Source organism: Odocoileus virginianus, chromosome 29 (genome assembly GCF_023699985.2).
Source record: "Odocoileus virginianus isolate 20LAN1187 ecotype Illinois chromosome 29, Ovbor_1.2, whole genome shotgun sequence".
Lineage (NCBI taxonomy): Eukaryota > Metazoa > Chordata > Mammalia > Artiodactyla > Cervidae > Odocoileus > Odocoileus virginianus.
The window spans coordinates 2395819-2402776 of NC_069702.1; the positions used below are offsets into that span (position 1 = coordinate 2395819).

Sequence of the window (6958 nt, forward strand, 5' to 3'; positions counted from 1 at the left end):
GTTTTCCCTACTTTCTTCAATTTAAGTCTGAATTTGGCAATAAGGAGTTCATGATCTGAGCCACAGTCAGCTCTTGGTCTTGTTTTTGCTGACTGTATAGACTGTTTTTGCTTGTTTTTTGCTGACTGCTGACTTCATCTTTAGCCGCAAAGAATGTAATCAATCTGATTTTGGTATTGACCATCTGGTGATGTCCATGTGTAGTCTTCTCTTGTGTTGTTAGAAGAGGATGCTTGCTATGACCAGTGCATTCTCTTGGAAAAACTCTATTAGCCTTTACCCTGCTTCATTCTGTACTCCAAGTCCAAATTTGCCTGTTATTCCAGGTGTTTCTTGACTTCTTACTTTTGCAATCCAGTCCCCTATAATGGAAAGGACATCTTTTGGGGGTGTTAAATCTAACAGGTCTTATAGATCTTCATAGAACTCTTTAACTTCAGCTTCTTCAGCCTTATCGGTTGGGGCATAGACTTGGATTACTGTGCACTGAATGGTTTGTTGGAAACGAACAGAGATCACTCTATTGTTTTTGGGATTGCATCCAAGTACTGCATTTCAGACTCTTCTATTGACTATGATGTCTACTCCATTTCTTCTAAGGGATTCCTGCCCACAGTAGTAGATATAATGGTCATCAGAGTTAAATTCACCCATTCCAGTCCATTTTAGTTCTCTGATTCCTAGAATGTCGATGTTCACTCTTGCCATCTCCCTTGACCACTTCCAATTTGCCTTGATTCACGGACCTAACATTCCAGGTTCCTATGCAATATTGCTCTTTACAACATCAGACCTTGCTTCCATCACCAGTCACATCCACAACTGGGTGTTGCTTTTACTTTGGTTCTGTCTCTTCATTCTTTCAGGAGTTATTTCTCCACTTTTCTACAGTAGTATATTGGGTACTTACTGATCTGGGGTGTTCATCTTTCAGTGTCCTATCTTTTTGCCTTTTCATACTGTTCATGGAGTTCTCAAGGCAAGACTACTGAAGTGGTTTGCCATTCCCTTCTCCAGTGGACCACATTTTGCCAGAACTTTCCACCATGACCCGTCTGTCTTGGGTGGTCCTACATGGCATGGCTCATAGTTTCATTGAGTTAGACAAGGTAGTGGTTCATTAAATTCATAATAAAAGTGGGTGGTTAAATGGCTTCCTGGAGTTGAAAGGCTTCAATGAGATAATGAACCTAAAATGCCCTGCATCAGGCTGACCACAGAGTGGGACTCAAGAAATGCTCATCCCTCTTGCCTTCTCCCTTAAATGCACCCACTATTTGCCATGGCCCCTAATGTTCTTGATCCACCAGACCACCAATAAATGACACGATCACTTTTCTGATTTTATAACAAGCAGGACCACCATGTGACTTTTGTGGGCCCCTTCCACATTATAATATCAAAATTAAAAGTTTTTGATAGAGCTTTAAATACTGCAAGATTTTATTTTTATTTCAGGCAAAATGCCATCGATTCTTACAAATACTAAAATTTTCTTTTTTTTCCTGTGAGATAAAATAAAAATACATTTTACCTTTGAAAGTTCTTTTCTTTTTCTTCTGATTTTAAGAGAAATGAAAACATTTTTTCTGGGCTCTAAAAGTATCGCAGGCCCCAGGGACTGTGCCTGATGGGTAAGTGGCACATCATGGGAGAGACAGAAATGCGGAAGCCGCTAAGCTTCTTAACTAGGCTTTTTCTTAACTTAAGTAGGCATTTTTCTTTCTTTCTTTTTTTTTTTTGTACAAACATGCCTCAAATGTTTTAATAGATTTCAGCTTTTCCTTAAACTGTCTTTCCACAGTCAAAACAAAACAACAAAGACCCAATGTTAAAATCACTTAATAAACTTACAAACTTGAAAAATTAGACACTTCAGATATGCAATAAACTTCATATTATGAAAGCAATATATTCCAAGTTTCAAAGATTTGACAAATTCTGCAGAATGTCTTTCATCAGTAGGTGGAAACTTTCAAACGCCACTGTCTTCCGTCAGGTAGGACTGGGTGTCATTCACTGGTCTGAGGTCGAATCCATTTCAAGGCATGTTGCGGTGGCACAGTAATGGTGGGGTGATAGAACGTACAGTCAGGTCGCGTACACTGCGTGTTAAACCTACAGTGTTTCGGATGATAGAAGGGACACTCCATTTTCTTACAAGCTGGGAAGTAGTGGCACAGCTGACTATTGGAAGGCGGTGCTGGTGCTGTGACTGGTTTTGGAGGCAGTCCTGGGGTTCTTCAGCTCATGTGAGTGAAGGGACAATCTGGTTTAGTACATTTTGCATCATATTTACAATTTGGATGAACAAACAGACACTTCTCAGCAAATTTACCATTGGAAAAGGCTTTGCAAGGCGACACGGGGTGATGGTAAGCGCACTCGTCCCCGTTCTTGCAGGCAGGCCAGTACTTGCAGCGCTGCAGCGGCTTCTCTGGCTTCTGTGCCACGCTCAGCTCACTCATCTCAGCGTTTGCAAAGCTACCATCTGGGTCCTCAAGCTGCCTGCTCAGCACGCGGGCTTGCTGCGGGCGGAGGAGACCCGCGAGTCCCCCGTGTGAGGCTGCAGGGTGCTGGGCGGCTCTCATTCCTTCAGAGCTCATGTCCTCCTCTTGATCTGACATGTATCCTGGGGGGCTGGGGACACCGTCCAGCGTCACTATAAACTTAGGACTCGCAGGTTTATCTGGTTGTACAAGATCTCGTGTCTGCATAAGGTGTCCTGAAAGGACCCGAAGGGCATCTGCAGTCTTCATCCCCGACTCCTGGTTTGGTGCCACTACTAGCTCCTCAGACAGCTTTGGCTTCTTCAGAATAAATGATCTTGTGTCTGCATGGACCATGGATTCCATGTCATAATAATCTTGACTGATCTGCAGCGTTTCTGCCACTATGGGGTCAATTTGCAATCGGGATAACAACTGCCTCTGTTGAGTTCCTTGACTTTTGTCTATATTATCTCCTTTTGCTTCCTCTTCTTTAATGGGAGAACTTCTCCTGGGGACTCTGCCTTGTCCCTGGACCATTTCTGCTAGCAATTCTTCCTGAGAAGTTCGAGTTCTGGGAGCAACTGGAAGTGTCTGTTTCTGTGAGACTGTAGAATAGTTGTTTTTGTTACAGATTCTTGAGCTTCAGAAATAGCCTTCAAAATTAGATTCTTGTTAGCTTGTTTAGAAGGTGGAAGTGAAGGTCTCCTTTCAGGCTTCGCCAGCACCGACACGCTGCTGGAGAGGCTTCCGGTCCGGGACCCACTGTCACCGTCTTCCTCCTCCTCTTCTCCATCGTGACTGAACTTTTTTACTTTAACAACTGAACTTACCACAGGCAACTTTCTCTTCCGAAAGTTTTCTTCCTCAATACTCATCTTTTCTGAGTTGCTTCTGAAGAAGGGACTGTAAGTCTCTTCTAAGCTGTGAAGCACTTCTGGTTCACACAGACGTCCTGTCTCATACACCCGGCTACTCTGAACATCAAGCTGTTTGGCAGCATGAATACTGTTTTGCTGCTGTTGAAAGTAAGTGTCACTGTAGCTTTTTTCTGAGATAAGGGATTCTCCTGCACAAAATTGAGGTCTTCATCAATGAGATCATCTGGTTCTGGCTTAATATCAATCACATCTTCAGAGGGTGCTAGCTCCCTCAAAGGTTTCACTGTGGACATTAGTCGGGTTGCAGCTCCATCATCGTAAGTCTGTCTGACATTAGTGGCTTTCTGCTCCTGTGAACTTGTAGAAACTCTAGATTCTCTTTTTTCAGGTCTAGTGCTAGAAACTGCAAGAGGTGGCACTGCAGCTTCGTGCCTTCTCTCATCTCCTCAACTGAAACTGCTCTTGTTTGAAGGTACGTTACCATCAAAGAGGTTGATATCAGAAGACTTCAGACTAGAGGGGTCAGTTGTTACAGAACAAAGTTTATCTAATATACCGTGAAGCCATACGGTGAATCGAATTGTGTTGTTCCCTAGAAAGAGGGACAGGTCCTCTGTCATTTGGTCCTGACTTTTCTTGTTGGCCACCATCACCATAATGTAATCAGGAAGTTCTTCATCGACATAAGCTCCTAATTCTTGCAATTTCCCTTTAATGGCACTGGCTGATCTCCGTGCCGATCTCCATGGCTCCGCGGGGGAAAGCGGCGGGCACTGCGTGGCGTCCCGCGGACCAGGGGCCCGGTGCCGGCTTCCCCGCCCGCAGCCAGACCGCCACTGTAGGCATTTTTCATAACTAGGCTTTTTTCCTGGTATCCAGGGGATAGAACAGTGAGGAAATAATGGAAGTAGGTTGTTCTGCTCATAACTCATCTTGTCTTTTGATTTCAGCTCCTTTGCTTTACTGTCGGTTTACTAACAGCAGGCATGGCATCCAATCATTCACGAAACAAGTGTTTACTGAGGACCTATTATGTACCAGACACTGTTCAAGGGACTTGGACTATAGCAGGGAACAAACTAAAGACCCCTACCTTGGTGGAGCTGATATTCTAGAAGGCAGAAAGGGCCAAGAAACAATAACATAATACCATAGTTTACCATCTCTAAGATGGCGATGATATAAACATACCATTATTCTGTACGCCATGAAAAAAAGAAATTGATGCTAATAATTGCTGTCAATTATTTTAAAAAATCCTAATTTCACAGCTTCCCTGGTAGCTCGGATGGTAAAAAAATCTGCCTCCAGTGCAGGAGACCTGGGTTCAATCCCTAGGTTGGAAAGATCTCCTGGAGAAGGGATTGGCAACCCACTCCAGTATTCTTGCCTGGAGAATCCCATGGACAGAGGATCCTGGAGGGTGGGCTACAGACAATGGGGTCACAAGGAGCTGAACATGACTGAGTGACTAGCAGTTCATTTCACTTTAAAGTGTGTAAAATGTCGTGCGACTCAGAATTGATTATCTATGTGAAAGTGTTAGTCACTTAGTTGTGTCTGACTCTGCGCAATCCCATGGACTGTAGCCCACCAGGCTCCTCTGTCCTTGGAATTCTCTAGGCAAGAATACTGGAGTGGGTAGCCATTCCCTTCTCCAGGGGATCTTCCCAACCCAGGTATCGAACTCGGGTCTCCTGCATTGCAGACAGATTCTTTATAGTCTGAGCGACCAGGGGAGTCCTGATTACCTATAGAAGATAAATTACATAGTATAGTAGGTCACTATGAGAAACAAAAGCAGAGCAGGCAAAGAAGGTTTAGGAAGAGGAGTGGTGAAACTGAACAGACTTGAAGGAGACAGGGCTGTTAAATTTTTATAAGACTTGATTTTTTTTATAACGCTTTTAGGTTTACAATAAAACTGAGAGAAAGGTACAGAGATTTGCCATATGCCCCCTGCCCCCAAATGCATGTAACCTCCCCAATATGGACATCAGGCGTCAGAGTGGTACATTTGCCCCGGGATGAGCCAGCATCGATATATCATGATCACCAAAAGCCCACTGTTTACACCTTAGGGTTCACTCTTTTTTTAAAAATTGGAGGATGATTGCTTTACAATGTTGTGTTGGTTTCTGCCATGCAACAATGTGAATCGATTATAACTCTCTACATATTCTTCCCTCTCGAGCTTCTGTCCTATCCCGCCCCTCTGAGTCTTCACAGAGCACCAGGATGCGCTTCCTGTGTTATAAAGCAGCTGCCTACTAGCTATTTCACACATGGCAGTGAATATGTGTCAGAATTACTTTCTCAGCTCGACCCACCGTCTCCTACCCGCACTGAGTGCATGGGTCCGTTCTCTGTATCTGCATCTCCATTCTTTCCCTGCAGCAGGGTCACTCCTGGTGGGGCAGGTTTTCTATTCTATAGGTTTTAACAAATATGTAATGACATGTATTTATCATTATATTATTATACAGAGTAGTTTCACTGTCCTAAAAATCCTCTGTGGTCCATCTCTTCATCCCTTTTCTCCATCCCACCCCTGGCAACCTCTGATCTTCTTTACTGTCCCCATTACGTTGCCTTTTCCAGAGTGTCTTATAGTCGGAATCATAAAGGATTGGGTTCTTTCAGATTGGGTTCTTTCACTTAGTAATATGCGTTTAAGGCTGCCTTGTGTCTTTTTACTGCTTGATCGCTCACTTCTTTTTTGCACTGAGTAATATTCCATTGATTTTTTTTAAAGCAGCTTTATTGAGGTATAATTTACATACCATAAAATTCAATGAATTTAAGTAAGTCTACAGTTATGCAAACATTGCCATAATCCAGATTTAGAATGTTTATTGTGGCAGGAATACTTCACATGAGATCAACCATCTTAACAGTTTTCATATGTGATGCACACTCCTGTGACCTCCGGCACTCTGCTGCACAGAGATCTCTATTCACCTTGCAGAACTGAAACCTCATACTTATTGAACAGCTATTTCCCATTTCTACCTCTCCTCAGCCCCTGGCAACCACCAATCTATTCTCTGTTTCTCTTGAGTGGAATTATGCTCTGTAACTGACTTATTTCATTTAGCATAATACCTTGCAGATTTAGGTGCATGTTCTAGGATCTCCTTCTTTTTTGAGGCTGAATAGCATTCCATTGCATGTACATGCCACAGTTTCCTTATCCATTCGTCCATCAATGGACATTTAGCTTGTTTCCACGAACCGGAGAATGCAAATGTATCTTCAAGGTCGTGATTTTAATTCTTCTGGATAACTACTTGGAAGTGAAACTGCTGGATAAGATGATAGTTCTATTTGTCATTTTTTGAGGAATTTCTATACTGTCTTTCACGGTGGCTCTTTCATTTTACATCCCCACCAACAAGAGTTCCAATTTCTCCAAATTCTTAGCAACACAACCTTAAAGAAATGTAACAGCCCTGCTAGTTGGCTGAGACAATCTCATTACGAATTTGATGTACATTTCCCTGATGGTTAGTGATGCTGAGCATCTTTTCATGTACCAGCTGGAACAGCGGCTATTTACTGAACAACTGTGAGCTCCATTGGGTAGAA

The 6958-nt window shown here is 43.0% G+C and overlaps 1 pseudogene; it reads right to left on the reverse strand.

Annotated features, from left to right (window-relative positions):
- Window positions 1–1751: 1751 nt before the first annotated feature.
- Window positions 1752–4201, reverse strand: LOC139032012 (zinc finger CCCH domain-containing protein 14 pseudogene; annotated as a pseudogene).
- Window positions 4202–6958: the final 2757 nt, after the last annotated feature.